The sequence below is a fragment of the Phocoena sinus genome, chromosome 13 (genome assembly GCF_008692025.1).
Source record: "Phocoena sinus isolate mPhoSin1 chromosome 13, mPhoSin1.pri, whole genome shotgun sequence".
In the NCBI taxonomy this organism is placed as follows: domain Eukaryota; kingdom Metazoa; phylum Chordata; class Mammalia; order Artiodactyla; family Phocoenidae; genus Phocoena; species Phocoena sinus.
The window spans coordinates 38,600,125-38,617,310 of NC_045775.1; the positions used below are offsets into that span (position 1 = coordinate 38,600,125).

Below are 17,186 nucleotides of genomic sequence, written 5' to 3' on the forward strand. Positions count from 1 at the left end.
ATGATGATGCGGGTCACAAAACTCACAAAAAGAAACGTATTTGGCAGTTAAGCAGTGGAAGAAGCAGAATTTGAAAAGTCAAGAGAAAGAGAATGGACCTATGATGGACCAAGAATTAGCGAAAGGTATGGCAGGGTGGCAACTATGAGATAGAAAAAGAATCAAGCGGAGAAGCAGAGACCAGCTTGTGTATGAATTCTTGTTTCCCTTATCATCAAATTCATACTTATAATCAGTTCTCCTCCCCCACCACACACACCTACTACATCTGCCAACCTGAGTGTCAGTGCCCTGCCACCAGAAGAGACTGATACATAAGGAAAGAGTTGGATTCATAAGACTGATGTATGAGTTGAATTCATATCAGTGTTGCTTTTTTGATTAACATTTTTATAACAATGGAATACCCACCATTCCTACCCCTGCTTTTTTCTTCTCTTTTTATTACATTTTGGAAACTCATCTTCTAAGCTCAGCTGTGCTAGCAGTGTTATTGTTGTATTGCGTCACATAATCTATTTCTGTTGGTTATTCTATAAATCAGGGGTCCCCAACCCCCGGTCCACGGCCCAATACCGGTCCGCGGCTTGTTAGGAACCAGGCCGCACAGCAGGAGGTGAGCGGCGGTGGGGCGGGGAGCGAGCCAAGCTTCATCTGCCGCTCCCCATCGCTCGCATTACCGCCTGAACCACCCCCCCCAACCCCCTCCGTGGAAAAAATGTCTTCCACAAAACCAGTCCCTGGTGCCAGAAAGGTTGGGGACCGCTGCTATAAATAGTATCTCCATATACAAAAGAATGCACATTACTTACTCTTGGTACTCTTTGGCAAAGAATATTTCCTACTTCCCAATCCAATGTTATTTGCTACTGATCCCCAGTACTGTTTGAGAATCACGTTGGCTTTAGTGGAGATCTCCATATTTGTTATTCCTTTCTCCACTGATTGTGTTCATCTGCCCCTCTAACCCCCATTTCTTTGTGTCTTTTTCCTCCACACTCTTCCCCCACCTTTTCTTTAAAAAGTTTTCTTAATACTTCATTATTTATTTCTTCTGCATTTTACACATAATTTTGGGTTTATAATATGAAATTAGATTGGTCTTTTTGAAGATCTACTTCCTTTTTATTTATTATTATTATTATTATTTTTTGCAGTACGCGGGCCTCTCACTGCTGTGGCCTCTCCCATTGCGGAGCACAGGCTCCGGATGCGCAGGCTCAGCGGCCATGGCTCACGGACCCAGCCGCTCCGCGGCATGTGGGATCTTCCCGGACCGGGGCATGAACTCGTGTCCCCTGCATTGGCAGGCGGACTCTCAACCACTGCGCCACCAGGGAAGACCCTACTTCCTTTTTAAATAACATTTTTCCAGCCAGGAAATTCGTACATTTGAATGTAATGTCTTGGAAAGTACAGAAAAGAAAAAAGAAAAAATGAAATTACAATAATCAAAAACCACCCAAAATAACCACAGTAGTATTTCCTATCCATAATCTTTTTATTAAAATATGTTTATATGTATATGTTGAGGTCAATTTATATACTGTTTTATAACCATATTTATTTTATATCATGAATATTTCCAGAACATTAAATGCTCTAGAAACATGGTTTTAATGTCTATTATTCCAGTAAATGAAAGAACTACAATTTATTTAACCAATCCTCTATTAACTGAACAATACAGTTATTGCCAATTTTTTTGCTAATATTATGCCAGGTGAATATCTCTTGTATATAAACCTTTGTGTCTTTATCTGATTATTTTCTTGGAGTACACTTCTATTGTGAAACCTTGAGTCAAAAGGTATATACATCTTTTCAAAGTTTTGATACATAATACTATATAAAATTTCCTTCTTGAAATGCCATGTGGATTTATATCCTCACATCAATGTGTAAAAATACTAGCTTCGCAATACCATGCTTAGATACTACCATTAAAATGTAAAAGAGGGCTTCCCTGGTGGCGCAGTGGTTGAGAGTCCGCCTGCCGATGCAGGGGACACGGGTTCGTGCCCCGGTCCGGGAAGATCCCACATGCCGCGGAGTGGCTGGGCCCATGCACCATGGCCGCTGAGCCTGCGCGTCCGGAGCCTGTGCTCCGCAATGGGAGAGGCCACAACAGTGAGAGGCCCGGGTACTGCAGGAAAAAAAAAAAAAAAAGTAAAAGAAATAAAAACAAACTTTGCCAAGTTGATAAGGGAAAAATCTTATATCACACTTTAATCTAGATGTCTGATCAATTCTAAGAATGACCTTTTTCATATATTTATTGGCCAAGTGTTGTGATTTTTCTGTACATGTCCTTTGCTATTTTCTATTTGAGGTGGTGTGTTTTGTTTTATCTTCTAAATGTATTAACACTTGGTCATATGTTGAAAATTTTCTCCAACTTATCACTTGTCCTTTAATTTTGTTTATGGCATTTTTTGACATGTAAAAGTTTTAAATGTTCATTCATTAAGTATTTTGATAATTTCGTTTTGGTCTCTTTCTTCAGCATTTTGTTTAAATAGACTTTCCCATCTCTTCTTTGAGAGGTTAAATGGTTTCTTATATTTACTTATTTATGTTGAGTCTTTTTACAATTCATTGAAATGCTCACCCATTCTTCTAATATTGGAACATTTGAGATTACAAACTCTTAGATCCAGATGTATAGAGTTTTCTAGTTTCAGAAAATCTGTTAACTTTATTTTTACTCCCATCTACTTCCAAAAAGAAGGGGAAAAATTAATTAACAATAAACCTACACTTGGACATTTAGTATGATGATAATTGATTTAGACTTATGCAGGGGCATGTGAGGGATATCTCAAAGTCTGTCAGAAATTTATAAACTAAGGCCTTCCATTTGGGTTTCCTGTTAGTAATAGCAGAAAGGAGGAGGAACAATGAGTTACATGTTTCGCATTGTCTGCTTAAAGGAAACATATCAGTTTTCTTAAAAGAGATTTGGCAGTGAAGTCAAAGACGAATTTTTTGTGTGGATATTTATGTGAAGAATGATGTCTTGATACCACTTTTATAGAACATAGAATAATACAAGGCAGTTTATTTTATAAACTCTTAATAAAAGTTAAGGGCATAATATTAAGTTCTAATTATGGTAGAGTACTATGTCTGCAGGCAGTCAAAATAATACAAACCACACATGTGTCTTTCTGGTGAAGTAGTTTGATAAGGGGTAGAGCTTAGACAATCTCTGGTTAGATATTTCTTAAACTAGCTCTTTCAGCATAATAGTTGAGATTTTTAAAAATCAGATTTTGATTCATGTGTATTTGTGATTTCTATTTAGAAATAGCAATTGTGGAATGATTCATACACATTAGGTCCACGTGTTTAACTGGAAAGTTTGACATTTTATTGTGAGAATTAGCCTACTATTTGAGAAGGTGGAGAATTATCTCATATAAGTGGGTTTCCAGAATTACCTGCAATCAGTTATACAATTTTTGCTTGCTACACTTCAAACAGTTATAATGTGAACAGTTTAATAGTAAATCTTACTTCATTTCAGATCTGACAGAATGTCTAAGAATTTTTTGTTTTTCATGAGGTACTGCTTCCTTCATTATCAAAGAATATTGAGAATTAAGTGTACTTTAAGCTGCTCAATTCATCTTTGAAACTATTTAAACTTACTTTATCTGTGAAATAACCCTCATTTTTAAGCTGTGTGTAAGGGAAGTAAATATATCTTAAACTGTGTAGGAAGGTTTTTTTTAAGGGGAAACAGGAAGGGGAAAGTTTGGGTTGACAGAACAGTATTACTTTTATTAGTTTTCTTTTTTTTTGCAGCTGACACTAAACTTGCAGTGTTTATATTGAACACTAAATCAGCACCTGACTGAAACATGACTAGCTAGAGAGTTCAAGACTATTTAGATAACTCAGTATGTTGGATGTTAGGGGATTATACTTTAATCAGACAGTAGTGTGATTAGGAATCAGTTGTATCTGATGTGCTACCGCTAGACCTGAAATAACTTGGAGTCTATTTGTGGAATGCTGTGATTGTATTTTAAATTCTAATATTTAAAAAAGTCACAGATCGTTGAGGTTAGTTAATTCAGTTGCTTGTAGAGGAAGGACTACCTGGGCTTGCTAGAGACAGAGGGTTGCTTATCCTCTTTAACATCTCCCATGAAAGACTCCTCACAACTCTCTTTTGGTTGTTTATTTACATTTTTAACTATTTGAAATATTAATTTTTTTTTCTAAGAGTTTCTTTGTTTTTATCTTCAGAAGGATTGAAGAGTGACCACTCAGAATTCTCCTTTTTAGAAAAAGACTTTTTATATACATGAAAACAACCCATTGGTTATGTTATTTTTCCAGGTGAGATGATTTCAGCTATATCTTTACATTCCTAAATTATAATACTGATAACTGTTGTTTTGTTGCTCCTTTTGTACTGAGTTCTTAAGATGTAGAGGAAGCAGCCAGACATCGAGTCCCTTGACTTTTCTTAGCTGCTTGAAATTCTGGGATCAATTTTATGGCAGATGTTCTAGAGGGGAGTGAGAGTGGAGGAAGGTGCACTATTTAAGCAGCTGTTTCAAGTAATACATGCAAATGATGATGAAGACTGAACCTGGGAGAAGGGCAGTGGAGATAGAGAGGATGGGAGGACCTGATAGGGCTCTGGAGTGGACTGTAGACCCCATTTTTCCAGTTCATCACTGCCTAGGGGAAGTATAAATAAAGGCAGTGGTAACTCTAGGATATCTAGCATATTTTGCCCCCTGCAGTTTGAATTTCCTCATCCTTCTGGAACATACAGAAGTTAGGGCTTTGGCTAAAGGCATTATTTTAAAGAAATGTCCCATCAGCCTGTTTCCTTACCCTTTTAGGTCATGTTCTTTGTTGCATCCATTTTAATTTCAGTTTCCATATGTTTGTTTTTGGCATATAGATCTTGTATCCTGTAACCCTGCTGGGTTTTCTTTTCCTTTTTTTTAAAAATTTTTTTTAAGATTCCTTAGGGTTTTCTATGTGGACAATCATGTCATCTGAAAATGGGTAGTTTTGTTTCTTCCTTTCCTATCAGTTTTGCCTTTTTTTTTTTTTTTTTTTTTTCCTTGCCTTACTGTGATGGCTCTCGCTTCTTTTTTAACCCTAACCTCTTGCTCTGGACACAAGTGATTAGAAATCATAGTTGTTAGACAGATTGACTTTTGCCTGGAACAGAAGTCAGGGTTGCCTGGGTTGGTGCTTTTCTTATGCAGAGATTTTTAATTACTGATTCAAAATCTTTTAGAGTTATGGGCTTTGCTTTTTTATTTGTTTTTGAGTCAGTTTTGAAATTTTATGTTTTTCTAAAAATCTAGCCATCCGTTTTTAAAAAGCGTTTTAATTTATTGGCTTAAAGTTCTTCATCATGGTTTCTTTTAAATGTTTGCTCCTTTTTTAATGTCTTACATTGTGTATCCCTGTAGTTTGTGACCCCAGGCTATTATGCTTTCTAAGGTTTTTTAGTCTCTTGCTCTGGTCTGTGTACTGGCTCAAAGCACTTATCTTCTCTCTAAAGCCCCTGCCCCCACTGCCCTTTTCTCATTTGCAGTTTCCAAACTGCTAAGCACTTCTGCGTGTAGTATCAGTAAATGTTAAAATGAATATATATTTTTATCATCTTTTTAGATTACCTGTTTTTCAACTTTTGATAGGTGAGGTTTTATTTCATTTCTGTTAACAAACTAAAGGTTTTTTGATTGTCCTATTTTTTTTTTAAGGGCAGTTGCCTTTTTAAAAATATTTATTTATTTATTTGGCTGTGTCGGGTCTTAGTTGTGGCACGTGGGATCTTCGTTGCGGCGTGTGGGCTTTACTCTAGCTGTGGTGTGGACTTTAGAGCACGCACACTTAGTTGCCCCGTGGCATGTGGGAGCTTCCCGGACCAGAGCTCGAACCTGCATCCCCTGCATTGGAAGGCAGATTCTTAACCACTGGACCACCAGGGAAGTCCCTTATTGTCTTATTTTTAAAAAATAAAATACATGGGGCTTCCCTGGTGGCGCAGCGGTTGAGAGTCCGCCTGCCAATGCAGGGGACGCGGGTTCGTGCCCCGGTCCGGGAGGATCCCACGTGCCGCAGAGCGGCTGGGCCCGTGAGCCATGGCCGTTGAGCCTGTGCGTCCAGAGTCTGTGCTCCGCAGCGGGAGAGGCCACAACAGTGAGAGGCCTGCGTACCGCAAAAAAATAAATAAATAAAAAATAAAATACATAACATAAAACTGGGGTATATTGCTTGGAATTTCTGGTCTGTAATTTTGGTCAGAGTGCTTCTCTTGGAATTAGTTTTCTTAAATGGTTAAAAGGTATCCTGTTTGTCTTTACCTCTCCCAGTACTCCTTCCAAATATCTTTCTAAAGCATAGACTAATTTCAAGATGTTTAAAATTTCTTTTTACTTAGGCCAGTTTGAGGATCTAGATTAAAAAACAAAGGAAGTTGTCCTGATTATGTTTTTTTTTCTTTCTTTCTTTCTTTCTTCGATTCATTACAAGCTGTCAAATTATTTGAAGACCTTGGTTTCTTCAGACCTATAATCTGGCATAGAAGAGAGTAGTATACTTTAATTTGTAAAGGAATGATAACTGTATTCTAAGTGGTTTTAGGTAAACAACAGAAGGAAAGTGTTACTATTTAAAAAAAAATCATTTTAGTCCTTAGAGTCTTTGTATTTCTTGTGATACTAAACTACTAGAGTTACAAAATGGTTATCCTTCCTAGAGAAGGAAATGGTCCAGATTACAGCTGCTCACTTACCATTGGTAATTGAGTATACTTTGTAAATTATTACCAGGATCACAGTGAGCTCATTGTTAAGCAGTCCCAAATCAGAGATTCTTTTCTGGGTTAAGGCTAACCAGTGTGGTAGCTTGATCCACTAGGTTTCTCAACTGAGAGTTGAGAGTTGCTTTGTTGGTCTTCGTTTCTTTCTAAGTTCACCTTTTGGTCGTAAGGGAGATTTGTGTGTTGTGGGGTAGGGGTGGGGTTGATGCCCTGTGCTCTAGGGAACGTTGCAGGCATTGCCGAGACAGCACTAATCACATACTGTTATGATGCTTAGTAGAAAGTTTTGCTTTTTGCTGCTGTCACCAACATGTAGCTTCTGCTGCCCTGTGGATTGGTCGTATAACAGAAGCTACCATTTTTGAGCCCCTGTTATAGACTCAGCTGTACGTACCTTTATGTCATGTTATCCTCTTAAAAACCCTTGTAAGAGAGGGGTAGTTGTTCCTGTTTTTAGATGGAAAGGCTGAGGCTTAGATTTCACACAGCTAGTGAGTGCCTGGATTTGCTTTTAGGGCTCTCTGAAGCGAAAGCACACGTTCTTTGTGTTCCACCACAGTCTGCCAGTAATGCTGGCCAGATAAGAAACATTTCAATGAATAGTATGTTTGTTAGTATATTACATAAGATACTTTCTCCATAGAAAAGGAAGCATAGCTTAGGATTTTATGCCTCCCTAGTGTGCAGTATCTATATGGTAAAATTTAAATTGTGGTGGTGTTAAAGACTAAAAAGGAATTTTGAAGCAAAAAAATGAATAAGGATTATGTTCCTGGGCCTTGCCCAGTACTACACAGATTGGCTATGCTTCGTTCAGGTTGTAGATGAGCTATAGCTTCAACTGCTAAGGAACACTGAAATCCCTGTAATGTTTCCTAGGGAATAGTATAGAGGTTTAAATGATAAATAATAGAACTTGCAATCCCGCATGTGTTGTGCATAGGAAAATACTGACATTTGTGGCGTGTCCTAGAAGAAATGAAAGGGAGAATCATTTATAAAAAGAAAGAGAAGCTAAAGCTTTATGCTAGATAGTACTGGTAACATTTGAAAAGTTCCTGTCTTTTGAGTGTCTCCTGGGAGCCAAAGGCTTTATAGATATGGTTTCTAATCCTCACATCCAACCCATGAAGTGGATATTGTTATCCTCATTTTATCAAGAGGGACACTGAGGTTCAGAAATATGAAGGACTACATCAAAGTTCACAGCATTCGTAAGTGGTGAAGTTGGAATTCAGCCTCCTCCCTACCACACCCCCTCAACTGACTGTCTCTTGCCTATGCCCTTTTCATTATGTTGCCCCTACGCAAAGTTCAGGCAGAATCACTACAGGGTTTAAGAATCTGGGATTTTGATGGTTCAGAGCGCCCTCCTGTATGACACTGGAAATTAGAATTGTGTGAGTAAAATTGAAGAAGCAGAGATGCAAATTTTAGATACTTTTTTTTTTTTAATCAGAAAAAGAAAGAACTCTTAAATTGTCTTTTTTTGGGGGGGCAGTATTAATGCAGAGTCTATATAACACTGTTACTCTTAATTTGATTTTATGTCCTTTTTCTTTTTTCTTCTTTTTTAAGATGTACTACTGTATTTCACTTAATATAAAGAAAGAAATATATCAACTTCTTAAACTTCTTTCATCCCTTGAAATTAGGCATGTGGTTTCAAACATGTTCTTTTTTTTTGATAATTTTATTGTTTTTATTTATTTTATTTTTTAACATCTTTATTGGAGCAAACGTATTCTTAATTGACCATATAGTTGAAAGTAGTATTCTAGAAAAGAAGTGAAATTTAGTCATATAGATCCATTAGTTATAATAATATCAGAACATTTTCAAGTGGTATACAAGCCTACAGAAAGAGTTATGACTTTCATAGTAGATGATAGGCATAGAATATAGACACCAAAACATTCACAATAGGCCTGTGAATATACCTTTTGCTCTGGGTTCTTTTGGTCAGAGTAATGTTTCACACATTGCAATTAAAGTGGAGCAAGCCAGTAGTTTTCTTTTGAGTGTGCACGTGCTAGGTTTGTCAAATTGTAATATCAGTTCCATCCTTTAATGGAACATTTTGATAAACCACCAAATTGCCATACAGAAAAAAAATCCCCCAAAGATTAATATGCTATTTTCTAAATAGTCTAATTTTCAGTTTTGAATTCTTCTTTTACCTGAAAGCCTTTTATTTTCCTAGTGGGTATTTTTTGTTTAATTCTTGGTTATTAATTCCCATTATGGTCAAAATGTGGCTGTATAATTTTTAAAATTTTATTGTGCAATGTATCGTGTACAGGAAAGAATATGTAAAATTGTAAGTGAAGTCTAAAGAATATTTAGTAAGTAAAAATCATATAGCCTTTACCCAGCCAAACAAGTAGGAACTTAACAGTGTTTTAGAAGCCTTCTGAGTGCCTCTCACTAATTCTATATCCCTCCCCACAAAGGTAACCATTTACCTGCTTTTTATATTCTTACTAGATATGTATACATATCTCAACAACATATTTTGGACTTTGCCTGTTTAAAAGATAAATTGATTCATAGTGTATATATCTTAATTTCGTATCTTTCTCTAAGCATTATATCTTTGAGATTCATATGTATAGATGCAAGTAACGGTAGTTTATCACCCCTGCTGTATAGTGATAGATTATCTGAATATACACTCAGACTGATGAGGTTTCGCTGGGATGTCTCAATGACAGTCTCAACTGCAATGTTTCCTAAATTGAATTTATTAACTCTCTTCAGCCCTTCACTTGCCAAAACTGCTCTGTCGATTGTGTTTTCTGTCTCTGAAATAGCATCTCTTTCCACCCATTTGCCCAAGCCGGAAACTCGTTTTTGACACCTCCTCCTCATTCCCCATTTCAAGGCATTCTTTAATCCTGCAGGTTTATCTTCTAAACATTTCAAATCTATCTCTATCTCCACTATCACCACCCTAGTCGAGTTCTTACCTGGACCTCTGTAGTAGTCTTTGTGCAGTATCAACATCCTTTCTTAGGCTCTTACCGTGGATTAGAGGCCTGCCTACCTCTTCCACTTCATCTTGGCACTCTTCCCTTCACTTGCTAGTCTATGTTAGCTTCAGCCATTGTTCATGCCATGCTTATTCCTGCTTCAGGACCTTTGCAAATGCTGCTGCCTCTACCTGTGGAACACTGTCCCTAATTCATTCTTACTCATCCTTTAGGACAAAATTTTAAAATACCACCTCCTCGGAGAGAAGTCTTCGTTGCTCACCATCCCTTAATCTAGATCATGACTCCCTGTTATCAGTAGGACTTTGTACTACTCCCACCTGGCACTACTGTAAAATTAATTAAATGATTATTAAGGAAGACCTCTCCTTTGATTCAGTCAGAGACAGTAGTCTGCAGAGTCTAATAAAGCAAGAAATCATAAAAAGGGATGCATGCCTTAAAATTTTTACTCTAAGAACATGACTGCATGTTCATTTGTCAGTCTTGTTATTAAGGGACAAAGGCCTTTTCTTTGGGAGTAGGTCCATTAGCTGCCAGTTCCATATTGTTTATCTTTCAGAAACCACACCCATAATATATCCTCTCAGATTTACAGTTTGGGTTTTTTAAAAGTAGAACAAGAATTTAGACTCTTCTGATACATTCTGAGTTTAGAATCCTTATGTATTTTTGCAATATTTTTTCCAATTTTTAAAACTATTTTCTTGCCTGTATCTAATTCAGCAACATAAGTATCTCACTTCTACTGAGTATTTCAAAGTCATTCAACTCAGTCTTCCCTACTCCCCTGCATTCTGTTAAGTTAATTAACAAATCAGCTAATTACAATAATAAGTATAAATGGCATGAACAGGTCTGGAAGCAAAATAAAAGTATAACTTAGCTGATGGGAAGAAGTCTCCAAGTGTACTAGGTCGGTGGACTCCACGGTTTTTGAGTGCACATGTACGTGGTCTACTGTATTGATATATTATCTATAGTGCAATACTGTAACTCTGAGGTTGAATTATGTAGCCATTTATTACCCACAAAACAGCAATTTTATATGGTTGAATATAATATTAAATAACAGTATAAAAGATAAACAGGCATCCAGTTGGATAATATAGATCATGTCACAGTAAAGTATGTAAATAATTTTTAAATAATTTTCTAAAAAACTCCAGTGGTTCTCAGATTCTTTTAAGGGAGTATAGCTATGATAGCCATGCATCCCTGGATTTCTGGGTCAGTCTTTAATATTTAACACTGTATTCTTTTTTTCTAAAAATTATTGAAATGTCACCAAAATATCAATCAAAAATGGAATCTCCTGAACTGCCTCTTGTACCTGACTTTAGCACAGAAATACGTTAATCAGCCATGTGTCCCAGTTTCTGTACTGTAACTGAAGAGCTTTCTATTGGAAAGGTATTACCATGACTTAAGTAGCCTAGGTAGACTAAACAGTAGAGGAGGGATTTTAGTTGGGTCACATTCTTCCTCTTTACTCACTGTGGCATGCCATGTAGTCTTAAAACTTACTGAATTTAATTTATTTCTAATAAAGTGTGGATCAAGTCCCATTGAAATGAACTGGGAACTATTTCAATTATTTTGTTTTGTGGAAATTTTGTAATAGATACTGCTTGGTATTAAGAGGGCCATTGACTATGTATGGTCTTTACTTTTTTAATATATGTAAATTTTTGTAGTAATAGAATTTGACCTCTGATATTTCATAATTCTGATTTATAGCTTATCCTGTTAAGTATCATTTTTCAGCAAAAGCTAGTTTACTTACTACATTATTATAAAACCAATTTTAAATTATGATTGTCCTTCAAGGAAGGAATGACTTTTCAGAAATTTGCTTTGGATAGTTTTAAGCATAACTCTGCAGGTATAGAAATGTGAATGATGAACTTTCAATCTAGAATCAATACAATTGAAATTTAACACTTTTTTATAGCCCTGTGTAACTTTATATAAAACCATAAAGTAACAGAGTTTTAATTTAGTTCTCAAAGGGTTTCAGCCAAACACATTCCCAAAAACTTAACAAGAAAACAAATAAAAGAACCTCAGACTGATATTGTAAATATTAATAAGATAGTTGAAATGCCTTCCTGATTCTTACATGGACTCTTCTATGAATCACTATCAGTGATTTTATTCCCAGTATTACAGCTGCCCACATAGCATTCCCCATCTTAGGAAAAATCTACTTTCTGTCCCCAAAGGGGTGTGGAAGCATAACAGTCTTTCTTTAAATTAGGGTATTTTGTCACGATGCAATCTAGCAGCAGTCTCCACGTTAGGAACAGAGAAACCACTAAATATCACGCTCTGTCTGTGAAACTGAACCAAAGGCTTAGTGTTAGAAACTGCTACTGTCACCTGGCAAGGACAAATGTTTTCTGCATGTCCCACTTGTTTATACAGCTTACAAAGAACTGTATATGGAATAAGTGGTTTTAAGTTTGGTCGCTTTCTAAAATGGACAGTCATTTTTTTAGGTATAATTTGCTTGTCAAAGAAATATCATTAGGTAGCTACAGAATTTATCTTATAAACATGGAGAAGAGAGATTTCTGTACTTTTTGAATATTGCTCTTTTAGTTTCTGCAGTGGTGTGGTTTATAATCTTACATACACTAGACCAAGGTCAACAAACTTCTTCTGTAAAGAGCCAGAGAGAAAATACTTTAGGCTTTGTAGGCTACCTGTGGTCTCTGTCGAATGTTCTTTGTGGGTTTTTTTGTTTTTGTAATCCCTTTTAAAAATGTAAAAACCATTCTTAGCTGAGTCTATACAGAAATAGGCCACAGGCCAGATTTGCTTCTCAGTCTATAGCCTGCTGACCCCTTCTCTAGATCAGTACTGTCCAACAGAAATATAATTTGAACCATATATGTAACTTAAAATTTTCTAGTGGCCACATTTAAAAAGTAAAAAGCAGATGAAATTAATTTTAATTCTGTATTTTACCAGTTGTATGCAAACTATTGTTATTTCAATATGTGGCACTAGCCACATTTCAAGGACTCAGTAACCACATATATCAGACAGCACAGCTCTAGACCAGAGCTATTTAAAGTATGGACCATGAACTGGTGCCGGCCTACAGTTTGTTACCAGTTTATGACAGGTTAAGTATAGAAATTGAAGCAAGAATTTAAAATATTTTATAGCAATTTAACCGTTACTTTATATCTGTTCAATCTAATAAGAAACTTGGCACTTGTATTTCATATATCCTTTTTTACATTTCTTTTTTTTTTTTTTTTTTTTTTTTTGCGGTACGCGGGCCTCTCACTGTTGTGGCCTCTCCCGTTGCGGAGCACAGGCTCAGCGGCCATGGCGCGCAGGCCCAGCCGCTCCGCGGCATGTGGGATCTCCCCGGACCGGGGCACGAACCCGCGTCCCCTGCATCAGCAGGCAGACTCTCAACCACTGCGCCACCAGGGAAGCCCCTACATTTCACTTTTTAAGCAATTTATTATTATATCTTACAAAAGAATCAGTCTGTGAAGTTAAAAAGAAACTGGCTCTTCACTACATATAATTTAAGAGGCACTGTTCTAGGCAGTTCCTCCTAAGATTCTGCAGGCCTCTTGTATACATGGCAAAAATAAAAAAAGGAAACAGTGATAAGATTGTGGTAGGTAGTTTATTTAGTACTATTCACATGCCACCAACCACTACAGAGCAGTGTCCTTTTACTTGTCTCTTTCACAGCTACCATTGGAGCCTCTGACCAGGCTACCCTAGGCCAGTGGCTTTTTTACACTGCTCTAGAATCACTCAGAGAGCTTATAAAAAATAGCAGTGTCCAGGCCCAACTCCAGGCCAGTTGAATCAGAATTTCTTGGGAGGGGGCCTGTGTACAGTTTAAAAAGCTGTATATTTTTCCAGTTACATCCAGGTGATTATATTTTACAGCCAGCATTATTGTATGGATTCCCTCATCCCAGAAAAATTTGCTCTTTCTCTGTTTGGAAGAAATCATTAATCTGGGTGGGGGATTTTCTGTGCAGGACCATTCACTCTCTTTAACAGCAAAAGGGAGACTTTCCGGTTAAATATGTCAGATTGAACTTTGGCATTTTATCTTTACGCCCTCCTAGAACCCCACTGAAATGAAAGGAATAAAAAACATAGAAGGCATAAATCACAAGTAGAAAGCAAATGAGAGGAGAAAGAAGTAGGCCTGATTGGTCAACAAGTTTTTGATAGAAGCAGGTTTGTAGAAATTAGTAGAACTGAGAAAGCTGATCTAAAAACCTGATGTTAAAAAGAAGCAACCCAGGGCTTCCCTGGTGGCGCAGTGGTTGAGAGTCCGCCTGCCGATGCAGGGGACACAGGTTCGTGTCCCGGTCTGGGAAGATCCTACATGCCGCAGAGCGGCTGGGCCCGTGAGCCATGGCCGCTGAGCCTGTGCGTCCGGAGCCTGTGCTCCGCAATGGGAGGGGCCACAGCAGTGAGAGGCCCGAGTACCGCAAAAAAAAAAAAAAAAAAAAAAGAAGCAACCCAGTTTATGCTGCTGGCTCAGAAATTCAAGAAACCAGTTACCTCAGAAGGTAAGGGTGGAGTATGGAGCTGAAAACAGGAACAGTGGGAAGTCTGTGTATCAGTCTCCCATGTGTCCTCCTTCACCCTGAGCAGCCTGGAAACGATTGTTCCTTTACCTTGGATAAAACAAGAGGTTAGAGCTGGGAGAAATTTAATCTAAGAAGTTATTCGTAACTGAAGGGATATCTTGTGAAAATAAGGACAACTTTTGAAAAACAGGGACTAAGCGAAAGTCTGAATGTTGAGGTTAAGACCTCACCATTCCCTTTTCCCTGTTCTCAGAGCGTGGCAGTCAGGTGTCTGTGCCCCAGACAGGAGATTGGAGCATTTCTCTCTGGGATGAGCAGCCAGGAGACAAGGTTTACAGATGCTAACTTCTGAGGATTCCCTAATAAAAAACCAACTCATTGTCTCATCACCTTGTAATAAAGCCAGTTGACAAGCACCGCCCACTCACCCCCACCTCCCCAAGTGGACAGAGCTTCTGATCAGCATGTCAGTGGTGATGCATCATCAGACGCTTGCGGAAAGCCTCTGAAGTAAATAAAAAACAAAGACCTAAAGATTTAAGGAGAAAAAAATAAGGTACTAAGAAGAAAGAGATAAAAATATTAAAAAAACATTTTACACTTTGTATCTGTAGAGAAATGAGATATTATATCCAAGAAGCTAGAATAGGATGCTATTAAAAAGAACATTCAGGACTTCCCTGGTGGCGCAGTGGTTAAGAATCTGCCTGCCAATGCAGGGGACACGAGTTCGAGCCCTGGTCCGGGAAGATCCCACATGCTGCGGAGCAACTAAGCCCATGCGCCACAACTACTGAGCCTGTGCTCTAGAGCCCGTGAGCCACAACTGCTGAGCCTGCGTACCACAACTACTGAAGCCCGCACGCCTAGAGCCCGTGCTCCGCAACAAGAGAAGCCACCACAATGAGAAGCCCGCGCACTGCAACGAAGAGTAACTAACCCCCGCTCGCCACAACTAGAGAAAGCCTGCATGCAGAAACAAAGACCCAGCGCAGCCAAAAGTAAATAAATAAATAAATCTATTATTTTAAAAAACATTCAGAGAACAAGAAAATGGTCTTGGAAATTAAAACTGTGATAGGAAGAATTGTAACTGCAAGAGAACTGTTAGAGAACTGTTAGAAAGTAATACCAAAGAAATCTACCAATAGAAAATGAAAAGAAATGCAATCTTGAAGATATATGATAATCAAAAGATGAATCTAAGTGGTCGAGTGTCTAATGAAAAGGATTTGTCAGGAGGGAGGGAGGGAAGGTGGGGGAATAAAAAGACACTGAAAGGGCCTGGCACAACGAGTGTAGAAAAGGTCCCACACTAAGGAGAAAAAGAAGAGGTACAATTTTTCACGAAATAAAAACAGGTCACATACAGAAGACTGGGAATTGGTGTGATATTAGACTTTTCAACAGCCATGTTGAAGCCACTAGCCAACAGTGGAATAATGCCCTCAAAATTTTGGGGGTAAGTTATTTCCATCACCCAATAGAATATTATCAACCAATAGCAATATGAACATGTTATCTAGAAACAATGAGGAACATAGCAGCAAGAAACAGCTAACAGAATTCAAAGTAATTTTCCTTGATTCCCTGGGAGTGGGAATCAAGAATGGAGAGGATGTTCCAGGCAATGCTCTTCTTTGTTATAAGCCTCGTAGTAGTATTTGACCTTTGGAACTACAAATGTATGAATTAGGTAAAAATAAAAAGCAACTCAAAGAAATGAGAAGGAAGCCAGGCTAGAAGGGACCAGGGTATCGGAAGAGTAGATCTACAAATTTTGGAGTCAACAGGAATGTAGCAGGAATTAGTCCTAAAAATAACAGGGCTATGAGTGAAATCTTAATATAAAAAAACAGTAAGTGATAACAACAGGCATGTTAAGTTCGAATGGTGTAAGCCTCAGAAAAGGCTTACAAAAATTTTTTTTTGCAAGGAGGAAGAGACAGAATGTTCTGACAGAGTTTAATAAGATTTAACAGTTCCATCTAATAGATTTTATTAGAATATATACCACTTAACAGTATGCTTTTAGTAAAGAAGAATCTGAAAGTACAATTTATGATTTTATAGACATAAATTCTCTATGTTGGCATTGTCACTAGTCCAAGAGCACTGTTAGTCCAAGAGCCCTTTCTGTAAGAAACTAAAGGGAAGATATGTAACTCATCTTAAGAAAGTTTATTCTTTATTTTTCTTGATCCTACTCAGCTTCTTGAAAAATGCAGGTATTTCTGACAAAGAGGATTAGTCAGTTATGGAAGGATCAGCTGTAATGACTCTCACCACTATAAGAAACAACTCAGATAGTTTTCCGATACTGATTTTAAACTGTGCAGAATAGTACCTAATGACATAGTAAACATGAACAAAAAATTCAGCGGAAAAAGTGCCATATTTACTAAATGGCAAAATAGAAAAAGAACACTTTTTAAAAACTTCTGGCTGTCATGTTGTGACAAAACTAGTTGAATTTTAAGTTTAGGCGTTTCCATTTCATCTAATGTTGACTTTTAGGTTACTGAATGAGACAGTGTGCCTATAAATGTTGTAGTTTTAAAATAACTCACTTATAAAATGTCATAAACTGCTTTAGATTTTTTTTTTTTTTTTTTTTTTTTTTTTTTGCTCTACGCGGGCCTCTCACTGTTGTGGACTCTCCCGCTGCGGAGCACAGGCTCCGGACGCACAGGCTCAGCGGCCATGGCTCACGGGCCCAGCCGCTCCGCAGCCTGTGGGATCTTCCCGGACCGGGGCACGAACCCGCATCCCCTGCATCGGCAGGTGGACTCCCAACCAATG

The 17,186-nt window shown here is 37.7% G+C and overlaps 1 protein-coding gene across 9 annotated transcripts in view; it reads left to right on the forward strand.

Annotated features, from left to right (window-relative positions):
• SOCS5 (suppressor of cytokine signaling 5) overlaps positions 1–17,186 on the forward strand; it is a 59,935-nt gene that overhangs the window by 37,688 nt on the left and 5,061 nt on the right. For 3 of the 9 annotated variants that reach the window (XM_032653059.1, XM_032653057.1, XM_032653058.1), the window contains one exon: positions 4,258–4,350. The exons of 5 other annotated variants lie outside the window; for them this stretch is intronic. The gene's annotated coding sequence lies outside the window, so the exon portion shown is untranslated. Of the gene's footprint in view, positions 1–4,257; positions 4,351–15,369; positions 15,386–17,186 lie in introns of those variants that run through there. One more of the 9 variants, XM_032653061.1, reaches the window with a different exon arrangement.